A 21,346-nucleotide genomic window follows, 5' to 3' on the forward strand; every position below is an offset into this window, starting at 1 on the left:
AGTTCAGGGAGTCCCTACCTGTGCTTCCTACACCATTGTGCCGGGTAATTAATATTTCCCTTACCACAGCAGTTGTCCCTAGGCTGTGGAAGCAGGCAAGGGTGGTCCCGCTACTTAGGAAACCCTCACTTGACCCAGCTAAATTGGAAAATGTCCAACCTATATCATTGTTGCCGTGGGTAGCTAAAATCGCTGAGGCACACACTCATAACATCCTCACGTGCTTCTTGAATAATAGTGGCTTCCTGGATCTATCCCAGGGATGGCTTCTGCCCTGGTCACAGCACAGAGACTGCTCTCCTAGCTGTGCTTGAACATCTGCGATCCATTCTGGATACTGGGCATACTACGGCCCTGATACTGCATGGCCTAAGTGCCACGTTCGACACGGTCTCCCACCGGATCCTTTTACATCGTCTGGAGGAGGCCGGGGTTGTTGGCCTAGCCTTCGAATGGTTTAGATACTTCCTGTCGGACAGAAAATTCCAAGTATGTGCCCCCCCTTTTTTTCCCGCGCCCAGTCCATCGGGCAGGGTGTTTCTTAGGGCTCGGCCCTGAGCCCCATACTGTTCAATCTGTACGTGCAACCCCTAGCCGCTGTGGCCAGGGACAATGGTCTGACCATGGTCTTGTATGCTGATGATAAGCACTTGGTGGTGGCCCTCTCCGACGACCCTACACGGGGCACCTCCAGATTTTGGAGCGGCCTGACGGCCATCACAGTATGGATGACCACCAACTGCCTACAGCTCACCACCAATATTTCTGAGGTGTTGTTGATGGGGCGTGATCAGGTACTTTGGAGTGAGCAATGGGGGCCTAAGACTTTGGGTAGTGCTTCCACCCCCAAGTTGGTAGTAAAAAATCTCGGGATATGTATGGATTCCACTCTAAGGTTTCAGGAGCACACTAAGAAAGTAGCAGGCACTTGCTTTGGGCTGCTCAGGGGACTAAGGCCCTTGCTGGGGGTTTTTTATCCTTCTACCCGCCAGATGATAGTTCAGGCGGCTACTCTGTTTAGACTGAACTATGCAAATTCACTCCTTCTAGGGGCAAACAAGGCAGAGGTGATTCATCTGCAGTGAGTCCAGAATGCGGCAGCTCGGGTCCTGCTTAGGATTCGTAGAAGTTTCTCTGTGACGGGGCTATTTGACATCTGCATTGATTGCCCATGACCAAAAGGATCGAATTTAAAACCCTTTGTATGACTTTTAAAATTCTTAAACTTTCATCCCTTGAGATTCTGTCTAATTTGTTGATACTGTATATACCTACATGCCCATCATGCTCTGCGGGACAACATTTGGTTACGGTCCCTCGAGTGAAGCGTCTCCGAGCCGGGTGACGGTCCTTTCGCTGTTTAGCGGCTAAATTGTGGAACTCCCTGCCTTATCAGATTCGGTGTCTGGATAGCCTGCTGACATTCCGAAAGGCTGCCAAAACCTATCTTTTTCCTGTGGCTTAATCCCTGGTTTCCTCACTGATACTGCTGCCAGCGCCGGGACGCCTCCTTGCCGAGGCAGATGTGCGCTATATTAAAATAGGTAACATAACATAACCATGTACCTGTGCATACCATCTGGCAAACATGGTCTAGGAATGTTCTGTAAAATGTCAGAGGATTGACTGAGGAAAATATCAGGTTCACTTAAGCTGTGTTTTCATGAGGGATGTGCTTGTCTTTGTACAGGACTGTGTAGTGAGGATTATTTCTGTTTTTTCGGTGCAAACACATGCATGCATTAGGGTTTGTATGGGTGTCACACAACATATTGCTGCTTGGAGAAAATGTTTTATGTTTGACCCCTGGAACTCTGTCCTCTGAATGTTCTCTGAACATTGCTTTTATTGCCCTTTCTGAAAGACACTTAAAAAGGTGTAGTCTTGGAGAGAGAGTATGAGATCTGCTTCCAACAGTCTCGGTGGTAGACTCTCTTAAAAGTAGTTCACATGAACCTATTTTCAGTCTTGAAGGTAGTCTTATCCTACTTTATTGGGCGCTTTGCAAATAGGAAGATCATTTACTTCACCACAGACTAGGTGTCCCAAAAACCATGAATTGGAGAAGAGGAAGTGGAAATCCACCTGAAGAGCCACAGCTAGTAGGGGTAGTGCTCAGACTTCAGTGAAGATAACAGTGTCCACTTCCCTCTTGCCTCCCCGGCTTTTGTTAAGAATGCAGTTTCACCAGTGAGCAATTCACCTTCTTTAAGGTGGGGCTGCTGTTTATTGGAACTATAGTTATTGGTGTATAGGTCATGTTTTGGTGTGTGTCCTTTATTTTATAGTTAGTTCCCTAACTTTTTAAATTACCCTGAAGGACAAAATAGAGGCTAATCTGTAAATTGGTTATCCACGGAGGGTTACATCTTGTTAAATTGGGCGCATGAAATCATGGTCTGTGACACCATGCTGTGACACTTTTGGGGCATTAAGCATCTCTCCTGCTGATAGTACTTACAAATGTAGAAGCTGCCAGTCTGCTCTTATAACACTAATCAACTGTATGTACAACATGCCATGTCACACGTAGAACAACAACCTGCTGCATGTTTAAATTAAAGATCATCATATGTAATGTATATGTGCACTGTGTATATTTTTCATGCATTAGTACATTAGGAAAATATTTTCGTCAAATATATTTTGCCTCACTGCAACCTGTGGAACCAAAGCCACCTCCAACTCTGTTTCGCCCAGACTATTTCTGCTGTGATTGTTTTACATTATTTAGGCATGTTTTTCAGTGGAAGCTGAGCTGATTTCATGCTGTGATTTAAAAGGCACTGTTGTTCCTTATTTGAGTAATATTGATAGTGGTTTTGGACCTATGTGAAGTACACCTCATACACTTTCTTTTCTCATCTATAGAGTTCCCATCAGCAGCATCACAGTATACCACAGTCGGTAGAGAACTACATGGGATCACTACATCTCACACATGTTAAGCATTCCAATTGTACCACTGCAATTGATGCGTGGTGTATAGCCACCATGTCATGCCAGCATCCCTTTTGCCACATTCATGCCCAAGGTAATACTCAATCAAACCAACAGTTTATAGGACAGTTAACATTCATGTTACTGGTAGATTCGTTGTCATGATATATGCTAAAAAGGGCAAAATCTAATGACCAATTTTGCACCATTTGGCACCTATTATTCCTATTCCATAGAAGGCTGTCATTTTGCAATGACACACTAGATTATTGTCTGTGTATAGCAGGAAATACATTAGATGTGTGACACTGTCATAGACATGTAAAATATTTGGCATACTGCTTATAGGGGCCTGCACGTTACAACTTTAAATACATCAACATTTCAAAAATATGTAATTCAAAGAGTAATGTAAGACAATCACTGGCACATGGTGCACCAGTCTGAACATAATTGTGTCATCATCTTTTCCTCTTCCAAAATGATCATTAAGAACCCCCCCCCCCCCGCCCCCCCCCCCGACAGAAATATAACTTTTTGATCTGCAAGCCTTGCAGTGGTCTTTGACTGATGCAGTCATCATGAGTATGCTGCTACTGCACTTCTATTGGTAGCTGATTGCCCCCAGTTGCATATGAGCACTTCCCTCGTGACAGAGTATCTGACAATGTTTACTTGTGACTGACCGATGGTTATTCTCAGAGCATGTGTGAGTGTGTGTATGTGTGTGTGTGTGTGTGTGTGTGTGTGTGTGTGTGTGTGTGTGCGTGTGTGTGTGTGGGTGGGAGTGTGCGTGGGTGGGTGTGCGTGTGTGTGTGTGTGTGTGTGTGTGAGGGTGCTTGTGTGTGTGTGTGTGTGTGTGTGTGTATATGAGAGAGGGAGAGACAGAGGAAGGATTAACAGATAAGTTAGTCAGATAGCCCGAAGCTCAGCTGTGGTGAAGCCAGATGTCCTGTCAGGTGGAATTGGATAAGTTGGAGCTCATGGGCAAGATAGTGTCAGCTTGACACAGCCTCATTTGTCCTTTTGCATTAGGGACAGTATAGACACGGCCTAGTTACAGACTGAGGGTGGTACTATGGTGCAGAGAAGCATCTACGCAATACCTCCTAATGCGGTGGGTGGAAGCCTTTGGCAGGGCTTGACGGACACCTGTAAGCAGAAATTCATGGCAGTAAGTCATTGGATCTCCTCTAAGGAGGATCCCTGTATCAGAGTAATTCGGGTCCTTACAGCAGGTAGAATGAACTGCAACATACAATGACATACTTTCTCATTTGAGGTTGATAAAACCAAAAATCGAATATCACTTTCTTTGGACATGTTACAATGCAGAAAACAGGGATCTAAATATGTTGGTTGCTTCTGCCCGCGATGAGTATATACACAAAGTAAATGGTTTAATTCCTGTTTTCCGTTATAGTCAGGTGGACATACATGTTGAAGCTTTGAGATGCCTCTCAAAGCCCCAACTACTGCCATAAATGGTAATCAGTCCACTCCGAATAAAAACATGTTTTTTTACAAGAATGTTTGTAGGGCATCAATAAATATAGCCATAGTTAAGATTGTTTTGCAGATTTTCATAATAGTACTGTGTAACTTGTCCAAATTAGGGCTATTAATGTGAATTGCTCTTCTTAAAACAAGCTTCATGTGGTTGTTTTTCCAAGTATTGAAATAAGTAGGTGGAATTTCCAAAGTGGCTAGTGCGTCAATCAACTTATCTTAATACTTATGGCACTTTACCTTTCCCAGCAGCGGCGACCAAAAACCTGGGTTTTCAGGTCAATAGAACGGTTAGTGTTGGTTCTGGATGATCAGGATCTTGAAAGAAATATTACTTCTTCCTCTAACAGAGATCAGGGAATCAGTTGTCATTTCATTCATCACCTCCCAATTAAGACCGCTGCAATGCCCTGCATTTAAATGGCAACCGACACTTGTTAAACAAGCTCCAAATTATTCAGAATGTGGCTGCACACCTGCTACTCAGTCTGGGAAGGTTTGAGATACCTTCATTGGCTACCTATTAAGAAACTGTTGTCCTTTAAAGCCCTATGCTTGACGCATTAAACCCTCCACTCTCATGGACTGAGCTATTTTAGGACGACCCCAAATTGGTATGTTCCCAGGAGACCTTTGGGATCAATGGAACACCCTAAGGTTTCATAATGTAAGAAAGCTAGGTGGGGGAATGTGCTTTTACATTTGGTGGCTGCCAGGCTATGGAACTCCCTGCCTGAACATATTAGGAGACTAAGCTCGCAGTTACTGTTCCATACGCAACTTAAAATGTGGCTTTTTGTGGATTAGGATTCTGTTAGGGATGGGATTTTAGTGGATATCTCAGCTCGGGTTGCCACTGTTCACTCTGTTTATCTCTGGTACTGTTTATCTCCAAACTTAGCTCTTTGATGCCTTCTGTTTTAATGCACTCTAGGAATGCCATAAATAGAAATACAAATCTTTAAAAATACTCATGTTGTTAATATCCATATTCAATTCATTCTTTAAGCTCTAGAGCGCAAATTATTACACTCCACCAAACTACAGTGGCACAGAACAAGACATGAACACTCGGGAGACCAAAGTCTAGACCTACAGAAAACCTTTACAGTTACTCCAAAGTAAGACAATAACTGGTCCCAGAGAAGAACTTGTCATTGTAGCACATTCACTAATAGGACAGTTCCAAACCTTTTTTTAAATATATTTTTATTGTTTTTCGAACTTTACAATCTTATACCCTTTCTCAAAGTACCATCTAAGGGTGATACATAACAAATAATTCCACCATGGTATAGAGGTAAACGAAAAAGTGCATATCGAGATAGTGGGGGGCTTCAATTTGATAAACACAGTAAAGCTCAGTGGTTTAAGTCCTAAGTCATTGGTTGTGGATAAGGATCAACTGAGAAGGAATGGCACATATTTACTTACATTTGCCATATGTGTACTGCAGGTTAGAAGAATAAAGACATAACAAAAATAGCACAAACAGTTTCCCAAAATCCAAGATCCAAAGAGGGTTAGTGTCATGGGAATACTAATTTCCATGTTGATTACTTCCCAGTGGGTGCCAACAGCATTCTTCAAGATTGAGAGTACATAGGCACCATGAGATCCAATGATGGTTATGAGGGAAAGGGGATACCCATATGCCTCCATTGTTTACAGGGTAGGAGATCTGAGTGGGATGCAGGATCTAGTAGAAGGTCAACAGGGAGTGATATATGTGAGAAGGGGAGACGTTCATTACAGTGTGCCCAGCGGTTTGAGAAAGTCTCAAGTCATTATCCCTGCTTTCTGTAAGGGTTGCTCATAGTTCCTCCTATTTCTGTGCTAACAGGTATTTGTGGAGGACTCGTGCTTCCTCTCTCTCTGCAGGGCTGTGATACCACAGGTTGTGTACCACTGCAAGGCTGCTTACCACTACTGTGTGGGAGAACACAAAGGGGACTTCTAATGCATAGTAATGGCACATTTTGCTGGAACAAGCAAAACTTGGGCCTGCTGTGCATTTTTCTTCGTGAGGCGAACACCCAGAAGACAAGCTTTTGTTACAGTCCAATGGGTCCTACCCATGGAACATTGTTTGTACGCTTGAACCTGCTACCAAAATGAAGCTACCTGAAGGCAATACCACATCATATGGTAGAAATCCACCTGGTATATGTGACAGCAAGTGCCGTGAGATGTGAGCTGTGGAAGTTGGATACACTTTGTTGAGTTCATGGAGGAATAAATATGGTATGTTAAGCTAATAATAGTGCATTTGTTGCCATTAAGCGCTGGAAGAAACCTTGCGTAGATATTTGAGTAGTTTGTCCCATCCCAGGTCTGTGAGTGTGTGTTCAAAGTCTGTTTCCAAGAAAATGTTAAGGTTTTCCTGGGGAAGAATAAGGGGCAATTGCAGTGATTTATAGAGCCATATGAATTGCCTACAGTCCGATCCTATTCTTAGCTGTTTCTGAATAAAACTATCTATAGGTTGTAGCGATGTGGTAATGTGCCACAAATTCCTCATCTGCCCAGAAGCCTTCTGTGTGTGAGGAATAGCTCTGGTCCATGCAGGTAAGAGCGGTGGGGCTGGGTTGGGGGGGATTCGACAGATGACCATGAGGAAAATTTTAAATAAATAATTAATTTTCCCTTGTCGTAATCTGTCTAAACCCCTCCCCCACCCTCCCACAACGCTCCACCACTCTTACCTGCACGGGCCACGGCTGGTGAGGAAGGCCCCGAGGGAGAGATTTAAGATGGCCTGCAATGACTCAAAGGGAGATATTGTCCCATTCACAAAAAGATGCCCTACTGTACTAAGACCAGTGTGGGCCCGGTTAGGCATCAGTGATTTGTTGTTAACAGGCGGTAGTGCTAATAAGATATCTAGAGGTATCACTGGGGCAAATGGTGTAGTGGCTGGGGGGCGATTTTTGGTCGACCAATGACAGTGCTGTGCTATTCTGAAAAGCATGGATTGGGCCTTTTGTGGTCTCTTAGGGCATAACACCTACTGCTCCATTTAGTCTACTGCATTAGGCCTCCGTGTAGTACCAAGGTTAGTTAAATAAAAGCTAGCTAGCCTTCGTAGGATCCCATGTTTTTATGCTGCAAGGTAATAGAGCTTGAAATCTGGGACCCTGCATCCTCTTTGGCCAATCTGCCATCCCAGGGTGGATATAGAAACCGTAGGGCGGACCCTATACCAAATCAAGTCATGTAAGAATGCATTCATCTTTTAAATTGCTACCTTGGCAGCACATACAGTAGGTTGGCTAAGTAAGATAGCAATATGTGTAGCATCAACATTTATGCTGCAACTATTCTGCCCATCGACGACAATGGGAGGGTGCGTAAAAGGAAACGTGGTTGTGGAAAGATCACAGTGTGCATCTGATATTCCCATCTATGACATGAGTTTCACCATAGAATATCCATATCACAAGTATCTGAATGTAGTGGACTCGAATCTCAGGAGTAGAGTCCCAGTGGTGTCTCACTCAGGTGGAGTTTGAGGTTGAATCGGAAAGGTAGTATTCTTATCCGAATTTACTCGCAATCCAGAAATGTGACCTAATGCCCTCAACTCTTTGACTATCTCCAGGATATGAGAATCTGCATTTCTGAGATAAAACAAAAGGTTCAAACGAAGTTCATGACCCTACCACTCGGGATCCCCCCAGATCCTGATGATCACTCCATCACCAGGACGTATAGAAGAGTGGAAACTGAGAGTGCCTCTGCGGACTCTGATAACATTTGGCTAATTTGTACTCATAGTTGTGGGTTGCAATAGTGGAATTGAATCCACTTAAGGAATGAACTTCGCAGAGCAAAGCAGGCCAAGACCTTATCTAAGCTCCAATTAAATGAGTCAAAGGCCTTCTGTTAGACCTGGCACCATTGGCGTGGGTCTCCCTTCCATTTTTGTTGCTGCCTCACATATTGTTGCTAGTATTAGATGCTTTGGGCACTGTGCCACTGCTATCCAGTGCCACAGTGCAAGTGCCCCCTACTGTAAATTGATGTACTAATCAGTGGTTCCATGTTTGGCTATTTGGTTTACTTGTCAGACCTTAGTCTAATGCACTGATTGTGCCCAGGGCGTGTAAATCAAAATGCTGCTGGTGGGCCTGCAGCACTGGTTGTGCCACCCACAGAAGCAGCCTTGTAAAATATGTCTAAGGCCTGCCAATGAAGAGCCTGCTTGCAGTCTGGTACTGCCATGCTGACTGGACAAGTGCACCCACTTGCTAGTCCCTAAACCTTCCCTTTTTGTCATATTAGTCACCCCTGTGGTCGGCCCAAGGGCAGGGTGCATTGTAAGTATAAGGTAGGACAAGCCCTGATGTGTGCGGCATGTCCTAATAGTGAATTACAGCCATTTTCGTTTTGCACTATTCCAAGGCTACCTGTTCTCCATAGGCCAGAATGGGCAGTTAGAGTTATTACATTTTATAATCCTAACTGTCTCAGAGAACATTATAGAAATTCGAGTTTAGTATGCCTGAACTCAGAATAATAATATACATCTTTTAGTGAAGTTGGTTTTAATATTCTGTTTTTGCAAATACCAAATTTGCTTATCTAACCATTCAAGCCTGCCTCTGCTAGGTTGTGTATTCCTATGTCTGGTTTTTTGAGTGACAGGGCTGGGGAATTCCAGGAGACAGGCTGAGTCACCCGGTGGTGAATAAAGAGATCTGCCTTTAGATGGGAGGGAGGAGTTGGAACTGAACCTTGAATAGGGGTGAACCTGCCTTCCACAAAGCTGGCTCCACCCCCTGGGGAGCGGCTGATGTCTCTGCCCTGCACACTAAAAGAAGAGAAGGAGTCCTGTAAACAAAGTGCTCCAGGACTGTACTTGCCTTCCACAATGCTGGCTCCACCTCCTCTGGGGTGTCTGATGTGCATGCCATGCACTGTGAAAGGAAAGGAGAAGTCTGGTAAACAGAGTGCTTCAGAACTGGTTTGGACTGGGCAAAGGCCCTTCTCCCCTCAGAGAACAAAGGATGTTGGGGTATAAATATTGGGACCCTGATCCCATGAAATTAGATAACTTTGGACTACAAGATGAAACCTTTACTGAGGAGAGGAACCTGAAGAAACTGAGGAGAGACTATTCCCAAGCTGAAGTGCTGACGGGGAGGTTGGCCTGCAGTGGTTGCCTTACTGCCAAAGGAAGTAGAAAGGAACTTTGTGTACTTTGCTTTGCTGGGGTGAAGTCTGTTGTCCCTGAGACTTCAGCAGGAGGCAAGCTCTTTTCCAAGCCCTTGGAAGGATCTCCAAGGGCTTGGAAAAGAGCTTGCCTCCTGCTGAAGTCTCAGGGACAACAGACTTCACCCCCAAGCTCCCCAGAGTTCTTTGGAAGTGCCTGCTGCTGTTCGTGGGAGAAGAGCGTCGCCACTGGAGTTGTTGTCGTCGCATCGTAAGGATGTCGCCGCTGCAGTCCACGCTTCGAACCAAGAACTTCTCGCATCCCCGAGAAGCGTGCCGCATCTGGAAGATCTTCACATCTTTATTTCTTTGTCTCTGAACTTTGCCGCATTTCCCATAGCTGCGACATTGCTTGTCGTGGAAGCGCAACGCAACCAAAGGTACATTGACGCAGAGTGTCACATCTAAGAACTTAACTGAACTAAGCTTAAATCTACCATTTTAAAGTAATCTTATTGTGTATTTTTGTCGTTTATGGTCTTGTAGTAACTCTATATAAAGTCTACTTATTTTTTATATAAAACCTGTGTGGTGTCCATTTGTAGTGTTGTCACTGGGGAACTGTATGTGGTCACAACTGCTTAACTTACAACGCCTCTGAAGTAATGCCCTTCTGCTCGTGCGAAGCTACCTACCGGGTTAGCAGGGGTTATTTTAGGGGTGTAATCCCCTTATCCTGACTAGAGGAGAGGGTCCCTATTTGTCACATGTACCTACCTGTGCCAACTAGAGACCCTAAATCTAACACCTTCTCTATATCAATTGCTACTACAGCCATTTTAGGATACTGCTTCAGAGCCACAGTCTGCAAATGTTTTGAAATGTGCTTATACCCAGTGTAAGGACAGTCTGGTCATGGTGGACTAAGTGTGTCATCTGTGGCAGCAGTGTATTAGCCAGCATTTCACCCAGTATTTTATATTCTCCATTATGAATTGAGAGTGGGTATGAGGATAGTTGCTCTGGGGTCCTCCCAGGTGTCGGTAAAGCTGGTAATAGTGCCTGCCAAGTGGGGAGTAGCAGACAGTCCTGTGTATATGATACATATTAGAGCTCGACCAATTTGGGACCTGGTTGGTCAGCGTAAATGGTGTAAAATTCATGCTCCCATTAATTTCCCACCATCCACCAGGGGGATAGTATTCAGGCCAGTTCCAAACCTTGACATTATATTCATCTGATATTATCTTTTCAAAATGAAGAATACTTCTTTGCTTTGTTTACCCTCTTGCTTGATAATGTAGACCCCTGCTCCTCGTGAGTACCTATGCATCTCTCTTGTTCATGGCTAGTATTTGTTGATGACATGTTGTTGGGGCAAGTCTGCTATAACGTAAATTCCTGAGACGCTATTAGTGATGGTGAATCTTGACCACAAAATTGATTTGATATTGGCAATGAAGCCTGCTAGGCACATTTGATGGTATTCTCCTAAAGCTGCTGACTGCAGTATGTTACTATTACACCAGCACATAGATGGTCAAAGATTTGACAATCTGTGTTTTGAAGTTCATGTTTCCCTGTCAGCTCATGGTTTCTCTTCCAGAGCATGAAGTGTTCAATTTCTGAGTTGGCCATTCCCATATAGCCTAGCCCTGTGTGCATGGAAAAGTTAAGTTAAATGTTTTTGATGTTCATGTTGAAGACTATAGGTTTGAGCAGGTGTCCAAATTGAGCTTTGATTTCTACCTCTGTAATTCTTTTTTGCAATAAATCACTTTCTTTTAAATTACCTGGATGTTGCATAGTTTGTATGTATGTATAGGTCACCCACCTATTTCAAACAAAAGTGTCACTAGTTCTCTGAAGCCCTTTGTTTTTACATCTCCGTTTGAAATCTGCTGCTTAGCCTTACCATAGGCAGCAATTTCCTCCTCCCTACTAAGTTTTCATTTTGGTAAAGAGTCTTCTTAACTTTTACTTTTGTAAAACGAAAAACTGTTCGAAAGGTGTTCATAAATTAATTATGGGCTCTCCATCGCAAAGTTGGGCCCAATTATTTTATAATGTTTCCTATCATATTCCTTTTGTGAAAAACCCACACATCACATATATTCCACTTTGCTTTTTCCCATCTCAAAGACACATTTCCTAACTCTAATTATCTAACTCGAGGTTAAAATTGTAGGTTTTAAGTTTTGGTAGCAATTAATGCCAGAAATCACTTTCTCACCCCAAGATGAGTGGATTCGCAGGTCAACACAGTAAACACACTTAGATCAAAATGAATTAACTTTTAAGAAAGTAAGTGTTTCTTTGCTAATTTGCATGGCGTATGACAGGCTTCAGAACAGACCCACTTAGCATCCTTAAAAGAGCTGTTTTACGACTCATTACAGAGGATATATTAAACACAAATGTCTCTTAAAAATTCAGAAGGTCAGGAATGCTCTTAACCCACGGTCCTGCCTGACTCCACAACCCGCCAAGAATATGTCTTTTTTTGCCAAAAGAGGCTAAATGTTATAATCATTTGCATAGCTTCAATATAGCCTGCTCTTCCTCTTTTCCATTTGCAATATCATTTAAAACCATTTATTTAGCAGGGTGATTCTCAGTAAATACTTGTATAAATTGGTTAATTATTATCTTATCTAATACTTTATTTAGATATAATCTAAATTCAGAGCACAAAACAACATTTTTCTTTTTAGTCAATACGCATTAATGTAATCAATTCAATGATTCATTGTTTTCACATGCTGTTATTTACACTGCCGGAATTAAGAGTGTCCTCAAGATCAGATGTACATCAAGGTATTGAAAGAAACACAAATTCATAATTATGAAAGTAATTTTAATCTTTTTATCTAGAGTGCATTGTTTGTCTGTGACACCCTACACGAACAGTAGATGGATGCACTGTGTGAGATGTGATACGGTCCATTCCATCGCTGTCTACCCTTTTTTACTTATTCCAGCAATTTTTGACAGAGGGCCACATTTACTCACCTCATGGTGGCAAAAAGTAGCCTCAGATTGCTTACTGACATTTCACAAATTATATTTTATTTTGCAAACTGATACTACTAATTTGTCGAATGAGGTTTCAAAGGGACGTATTCCCCTATGTGAATCAATAACCACCCAGCTTGCAAGTGGGTAATTGATCAATGGTTTCCAACAGGATTTATGGCCAGAAGCCATTGATAAATACCATACCAATTCATAATTTGGAAGGATTGTTCTTTACTCCCCCTGTTCAAATTGCAACTTAGGGGCCAATTAAGTTATCGGGTGGAAAGCCTCCTCCTGACAGTTGTTATCTCCTAGCCCGTTTCAGAACCCTTCCGACCGACTCGGTTGGTTTACAATCCGACGTCCAATTATGAGGTTGAAGCAAAATTTGATAAATATAATTAAGGAGTCGTCAGAAGAAAGCTAGATCCGAAAACATGTCACATTGTAAAACCGAATTAAAAACAACATTCAACAAACATAGCTGTAAATGAAGACTATTGTAGTATAGACTACACCAGGGCCCACACCAAACCTTTGTGATAACCCCACAGTCATCATTAGCCCAAAGTGGAGGTCAGAAGTAGTTATAAACTAGTGAATAAAAAAGTATTTGAACACACATAGCAAGGGATCACACTTTTTATACTAAGCCCAGCAATAAATATTCATAGAGACAAGGTAAACAGTAAATCATAAATTTGGCCAACACTAAAATGATTAAGTCCAACCTCCAGAGAGAAATGCAACTAGGAGCATGACTGCAACCTGCACGGTATAGGCTAGGTTGTATATCTGCATGCAAAATGTACGTTACCATGAATTAACACTCTGCTAGTACCCTTAAATTATCTTGTGCACCCCAAGAAAAGGGGATTACCATGTGGAACAGATTTACTGGTCATCAGACAACACATAATTTCCATTTCTGTTGGGTTTGTGGCATACATGTAACAAAATGTCATTGTATGTGGGGCCTCTATGAAGGATGGTGGTAGAGGGAGGGGCTATGAGGTTATGAAGAGTCAGGGAGGGAAAGGGCAGATTAGGAGAGCAGATTAGCTGTATGGTCGGGGGAAGAAATTAATTCTCCTCCCAGTCAGATAAAAGATGCAGCCAGAGCCTCATACAGTTTCACTGGGCAGAGTTAACGCCTGATTAATTCAAGTTGGTGTTCCAACATTCTGTTAAACTGGATTTGGCAGCAGTGGCCAATGCATGATCAGAAGGAGTGGATTTCTGTGCTGTAATCCTGGTCAACCAGATTTGCAGTTAGGGTCAAAGTGATTAATCACAGAAAAGTAAACATTGAAACATATGTAAAGTCCATAAAATTGAGCTCCACAAGCAACAAAGCACATTTCTAAACTTCTAAGGACAATCAAGTAGTGAGAAAATGCAGTACTACACTACATGGCCATATACACAAAGCTGCTAGGGTCATTATGATAATATGCCAGAGATCCAGTCCAGAGACTAACCAGAGAGGCACTCTGTATATCACAACCATCTACCGGTAAGGCAGTTGCACATCCTACAGGCACACTCAAATCAATATTTGCACAATAACCTGCATTTCTCTAGACTCCGCATTAGATAACATAAGCACTCATATGATATACTTTGCCCTCTCTCATCACTGGAACCAAGGACACACCTCAACATCAAGATTCCTCATCACTGATCATGTTTTGTACTAGAACAACAATGGGTATATCAATTTCCACATCCTGTTGATATATGGCAAGAAATATGATTTATTATGAAGCAAAAACTAGGCGGAATTTCAGACCAACCAGAATGAAGAGGTAGTCAGACAGTCTGAGTTGTTGGTTTGGTCAAAGATTAACCTTCTTACTTAGGGCCTTATTTAGAGTTTGGCAGATTGCACTCTCCGTCGTAAGCATGAAAGATTTCCCGTCTTATATACTACAAGTGCATTGCAGCCTATTGCACTTGTAATACAGTAAACCAAATATCTGTCACTTTTTGTGAGTGTTCCATTGAAAAAACTCTAAAAATGGCCCTTAGTTTCAGAAATGGAAGCTGTAATCCTCCTGTGCGATGTAGTCAAAGTCTGTTTCGATTAAATCAAATCGATGACAGATGTCTCTTGACAGAGGCCCCTCTGAAATCATTGGTTTTGACGGGGAAAAAAATGAAGCTAGAAATTCAAATGTCATACCCTGTGAAGCCCTCTAACTAGCCAGATATGTTCCATGCCTACCCATCTACCTAGCGGTACAACAAGTACTGAGAAGACTACGCATATCCCTAATGCCAAACCAAGAAGATATGAGTATGGAATTACTGCAAGAATGGTAACAACAAATATTAAAGTAATCTTTGGGCCTTATGGTGATCTTTGGAAAACATGCATGCAAACATAGCATGGAAAAAGATTCAAGAACAAATGAAGGAACTAGAAAAGAAATCAAAAAAATATAAAGTGTATGAAAGACCTGAAATAAAAACAGACACAAAAATGAAAAGAAATAAGAAGGGATTGAAATAGGAAAACAAATTAGATTCAATAGAGACGAGGAGGACTGAAAAGAGGGCATCATTTTTACATTTCTAAAAGATTTCAAAATTTAATAAATAAGGAATACTGGACATTTCTACATAGGAAATAGAGAACCAATACAATCAGACATAGATTCAAATGAGGGGGAGGAATAAAGTCAGAGAGACTCAGTCAAAGAGGACACTTGGGGGAATATTTGCAAAGCTTTTGCGCTTTGCGCTTTGTTTGCACGCCGCAAAATCATTTCTTTCTTATTTACTTTCCTGCGCTAAACTTGTTTAGCGCTGGAAATAACGTAAAAGTAATGTGAAGCAATGCATAGCGCTTATTTGCATTACTTTGTGCCATTGGGGCATGCCAAGGGTGGTGCATGGCGTTCCCATAAAACCACCCAAGGTTTCTCAGGTTAAAACCAATGTACTAAAAACAGTAGATTGGGGTTAACATGAGCAAACTGTGCCCTTTTAAACTAGGCTCAAGGATGGAGAAATGCTTTAATTTCTCCTCCCTTTTCCAACATTGCATGCGTGCTGCACTGTGCAGCAGGCATACAAAGTGGGCATAGCTTTCCCTAGTGTCTAGGCATAGAATTTTGTGGAAGTATATTCTTCCTGTACAAAACCTATGCTGGACTCACACACACACCCTAGCGCTATGGACCTAAGGTGTGTGGGTGGCGCACGCAGATGTAATCAGTTCCAGCGCAAGGGAAACAAGAGGAGAGAGCCATATATATCTTTAAAGATATGGCGCTTTTTGGTGCCCTCCCTGTCATGCAATGCAGTCCTTCAAAGTAAACTACTTGTAACTTTCCATCATTTCACTGTCATGGCATGCATATTTCCTCACTTGTTAGGATCACTAGGCTCATGATCCTTTGTTACTGCTTGTTAATTCTGTTACCTGGTCCTTCCATTATATATCGCCTTTTCGTTTTATGGACTGTTTCAAATCGCTAATTTCATGCATTCAAAGGAAACATTCTTGTGTGGGACAAAGTTATTTGATTACAGTTATCATACCGTAGGTACTGCCCGTTTTTACAAACATCAATTTCCTCTCTTTGTACTTGCCTTCTTCCTGTAATCAAGTCCGCCCGTCATGCAAGGGAAGAATGCCCCCACAAACCGTGGCAAGTCAAGAAAGTTTCCAAAGTTTCGAGGTGGGCCTCTCAGTTGTAGCCCTGCCGTCCATACTTCGTTTCCCATCCTGGTTTCTCGCCGGTGGGTGGCCCTTTTATCAATATCCATATGAAAATGATGGCAAAGACGCCCAGCCTCTTGGGTCGGGGCCTGACCGGCTGTGTCAATGCCCATCATATTCCAAACAAAGAACACAAACCCTGGAAAAGTATGTGAATTCAGTCCTTACGGATTTTATTGAATCCACTAATGCTCTTCATCCCAGCCAATCGAGTTTTAGAACTAACTACAGCACGGAAACGGCCCTTCTGGAGATAACAGAAACTATCAGAGCTACACTTGATAGGGGCGGTAAGGCAGTTTTGATACTGTTAGACCTTTCGGCGGCGTTTGATACCGTACCCCAAGACAGGCTTTTACAGAGGTTGAAGGAGTGCGATATCGGGGTACGGTTTTTAGTTAGTTCTCCTCTTTTCTTGAAGACCGTCAACAAACTGTGTGGTCGCCTCCTTTCTCGGCTGATATTCCCCAATTGTATGTAGGGGTGCCTCAAGGATCGGTGTTAAGCCCCACTCTTTTTTAATATGTATATAGCCCCTTTGGCACCCCTGGTGGAGGAATATGGAGCCAAAATCATAACTACACCGATGATTCACAGCTGTTGTTTACAGCTGGTAAAGATGAGCAGTTAAATGAGCCTGCTATCCTCCTCTGCCTTACCAAGGTTTTTGACTAGTTGTGTCAAAACCAATTATCGTGTAACTCAGCCAAAACGGAAATAATGTTTTTTGGACTGGCTCCGGAAGAAAAATGGCGAAATTGGTGGCCCCAAACTCAGACTCCGCCTGAATGCCCAGTCAGTGTTGTTAAAAATCTGTGAGTCAGGTTGGACTCATCCTTGTCCATGAAAGCACAGGTACAATCCGTGGTAGGTATGTGTTTGGGAATACTGAGGATGATGCAAAATTTTCTTCCTTTGCTCCCTCAGTCTCATAGGCAGACTGTGGTCCAAGCCCTTATTTTATCTAGGTTGGATTACGCCAATGTTCTGTATTTGGGAATCCCTAACTACCTACTTAACCGTCCTCAGGTGATCGAACATGCAGCCGCAAGAGCTATCATGCTGGTAGGACCCAGAACACCTATGAGGAATCATTTGATTACTCTCCATTGCCTTCCTATGAAAAATAGGATACCCTTTAAGGCCCTTGAGTTGGCCTTTAAGGCTCTACATAATAGTGGGGCACAGTACATTCAACAGATGGTCACTCCGTATTGCCCGGCATGGACGCTTAGATCATCATCTCAGCATCTGCTGGTGATACCGAGATTTTCTTTGGTCAGAAAGGGGGATAGAGTCTTTCAGGTGGTAGTAGGGAAAATATGGAACTCTCTTCCTCTTAGCCTCAGACAAGAGTATGAGCTACTAAAATTCAGGCGCCAATTAAAGACTAGGCTGTTCCAACAATAATTAGCAGTTTTTCTGTTGTAGTCCTACTGCATCTTTTTCTCTCGGGGGGTTTATTGTTGCGTCAGCGCCGGGACACTCTTCGGAGTAGCTGTGCACTTTACAAATACCCCCATAACATAACATAACATAACATATATATACATATCTATTTCTATTAATCTTTGTAATATGTAATTTTTAAAATATTATTTACATTTGTAGGTGTAATGAAATTGGTATATTTTTTAGAATTGTTTCCTGTTTAATTTGCACAGTTTTAAATGTATTGTATATATAGATGACCCGGAGAGCACTGGCAACGCACTGCTTGCAGGCCAACTTTGGACTTGGGGTAACAAGAAATCCGGTGTCCACCGACAGGTTGGGGAGAGACATGCGGCCAGAGACACTTGCCTCTGTTAGGGTGTTATGTAAGCGCATGGCTGTCCCCGCATATTCCACATCTCAACTTGACGGTCTGTCAGCCCGAGGGGACCCGAGGAGGAATTTTGGACCTTAGCTGCAAAGGGGGAGTCAGAACCATCGTTACCTGCAACTATCACTGAAACGGGCACCAATTACGAGGTGCCCCCCACACCACCGACCAGAGTGCATAAACATGATGCACCCTGGGAGTTGGAGTCTGGTAATGGGTCCCGACATCCAACAGGTGAAAGAACTCTGTTTCGGGCAGGAGTCCAGTGACGCCAGTACCATACATAGGCGGAGCAGTTTTGATGGACTACTCAGATGACTCGCGTGGGTGCAGGGCACTGAGGAAGGTACGAACACACCGAAATGCATTTGCTGCCACTCACCGATGCAGTTTTGCAATAAAGCTCCTCTGACGAATTCCTCTCTGGCCTCCGCTCTTTTCTTGCTGGGAAGAGGTTTGTCGATGTTTTCTGCGCAATGCCATGAGCGCAGTACGGATGGCCCTGACATTCAAGATGACCCGGAGAGCACTGGCAACGCGCTGCTTGCAGGGCAACTTTGGACTTGGGGTAACAAGAAATCCGGTGTCCACCGACAGGTTGGGGAGAGACATGCGGCCAGAGACACTTGCCTCTGTTAGGGTATTATGTAAGCGCAAGGCTGCCCCCGCATATTCCGCATCTCAACTTGACGGTCTGTCAGCCCGAGGGGACCCGAGGAGGAGTTTTGGACCTTAGCTGCAAAGGGGGAGTCAGAACCATCGTTACCTGGAACTATCACTGAAACCGGCACCAATTACGAGGTGCCCCCCACACCACCGACCAGAGTGCATAAACATGATGCACCCTGGGAGTTGGAGTCTGGTAATGGGTCCCGACATCCAACAGGTGAAAGAACTCTGTTTCGGGGAGGAGTCCAGTGACGCCAGCACCATACATAGGCGGAGCAGTTTTGATGGACTACTCAGATGACTCGCGTGGGTGCAGGGCACTGAGGAAGGCACGAAGACGCCGAAATGCATTTGCCACCACTCACTGATGCAGTTTTGCAATAAAGCTCCTCTGACGAATGCCCCTCTGGCCTCCGCTCTTTTCTTGCTGGGAAGAGGTTTGTCGATGTTTTCTGCGCAATGCCATGAGCGCAGTATGGATGGCCCTGACATTCCAGATGACCCGGAGAGCACTGGCAACGCGCTGCTTGCAGGGCAACTTTGGACTTGGGGTAACAAGAAATCCGGTGTCCACCGACAGGTTGGTGAGAGACATACGACCAGAGACACTTGCCTCTGTTAGGGTGTTATGTAAGCGCATGGCTGCCCCCGCATATTCCGCATCTCAACTTGACGGTCTGTCAGCCCTAGGGGACCCGAGGAGGAGTTTTGGACCTTAGCTGCAAAGGGGGAGTCAGAACCATTGTTACCTGCAACTATCACTGAAACCGGCACCAATTACGAGGTGCCACCGACCAGAGTGCATAAACATGATGCACCCTGGGAGTTGGAGCCTGGTAATGGGTCCCGACATCCAACAGGTGAAAGAACTCTGTTTCGGGGAGGAGTCCAGTGACGCCAGCACCATACATAGGCAGAGCAGTTTTGATGGACTACTCAGATGACTCGTGTGGGTGCAGGGCACTGAGGAAGGCACGAACACGCCGAAATGCATTTGCCGCCACTCACCGATGCAGTTTTGCAATAAAGCTCCTCTGACGAATTCCCCTCTGGCCTCCGCTCTTTTCTTGCTGGGAAGAGGTTTGTCGATATATATATATATAGATGTATATGTTTACATAAATATGTATATAAATATATATATGACATTCTAAATAACATACCAATTCCATTAAACATAAAAAATTAAATAATATAAAAAATGTTTACAAAAAATATATTACATATTACAAACATCAATATATATATATTTATATGTATGTGTGTATATATATATATATATTCACTGAAAAAACCAAAGGTTTCACATCTGTTATAGTTAACTGGAAGTTTTACTCGCATAAAACCATTGAAATTCCCACGTTATAGTTAGTTGGACTCACTATAACTTGCGCGTGCAATGCACTGCTGATGACATCACATATTACATCACTCATGACATGGTCAGTGACATCACTCATGACATCACTGATGACACCATCCAGTGAATGTGTGTATTTTTTAAAAATAAATATGTGTTATATATGTATATGTAAAAGTTGATGGAAGAATAAATGTTTAAATAAGGGTTTACATGGATTTTCTTTTTTAAATTGATTGGTTCACTGGCTTATTAAGTGTATCTTAGTGTATACATATATTAGTGAGTAATGTTTAAATATTTAAATATATGGATTAGTGTTTCACTTTGTGTATAAGTGGCTGCATGGTTTGGTGAGTAGCTACATGTGTATGTATATGGGTTATTAGATGTTTTTTTTAATATCAATATGAGTGTCTATATGTTTGGTGGGGGTATTACTTAGAACATAGATGCATGAGTGACTGACTCTCTGTTTGTATATGTTTTGAAGACAGCATATGTGCAGGACTGTATGGGTGGATGACTGTGTATGTGTGTGTGTTACTGACTGAATGACTGTCTCACTATTGTCTTTATCAGTAACTACATATGTTTTAATATAGTATATGTGAATATTGATGTATATAAGTGAGTATATGTGAGAGTAAGGGATTGTAAGAGTTCCTGTTTAAATAAGTATGTGTTTCTATAAGTGATTGTTTAAGAAAGTAAGTATGTGTAAGGTTCCTTAGACGTAAGGTGGTAGTGTGTGTATAGCTGTATAAGCAAATAAATGGATGTTCAATAGTTTATTTGCATGTGTGAGAATATCTTTTGGATGACTGTCGGTGTGTAACAGGATGTATAGGTGTATCACTACATATGATGAGTGAGTATACGTATGAGTGATTATATAGAACTCTTGGTGAATGAGTGGATGTGTATATTGATGGTTGAATTATTGAATTGGTTGTTGTAACTGGTATGGGTATCTCCATTTTTTGAAAATTTTAGTTTCTATTTTTGAATATGTGTTTCAAGGGTTACATTACAGTGAAAGGAGGTCTGTCACTCTGTCACAAGGATGGTGTCATCAGTGATGTCATGAGTAATGTCACTGACCATGTCATGAGTGATGTAATATGTGATGTCATCAGCA

This window comes from Lissotriton helveticus, chromosome 11 (assembly GCF_964261635.1).
Source record: "Lissotriton helveticus chromosome 11, aLisHel1.1, whole genome shotgun sequence".
Lineage (NCBI taxonomy): Eukaryota > Metazoa > Chordata > Amphibia > Caudata > Salamandridae > Lissotriton > Lissotriton helveticus.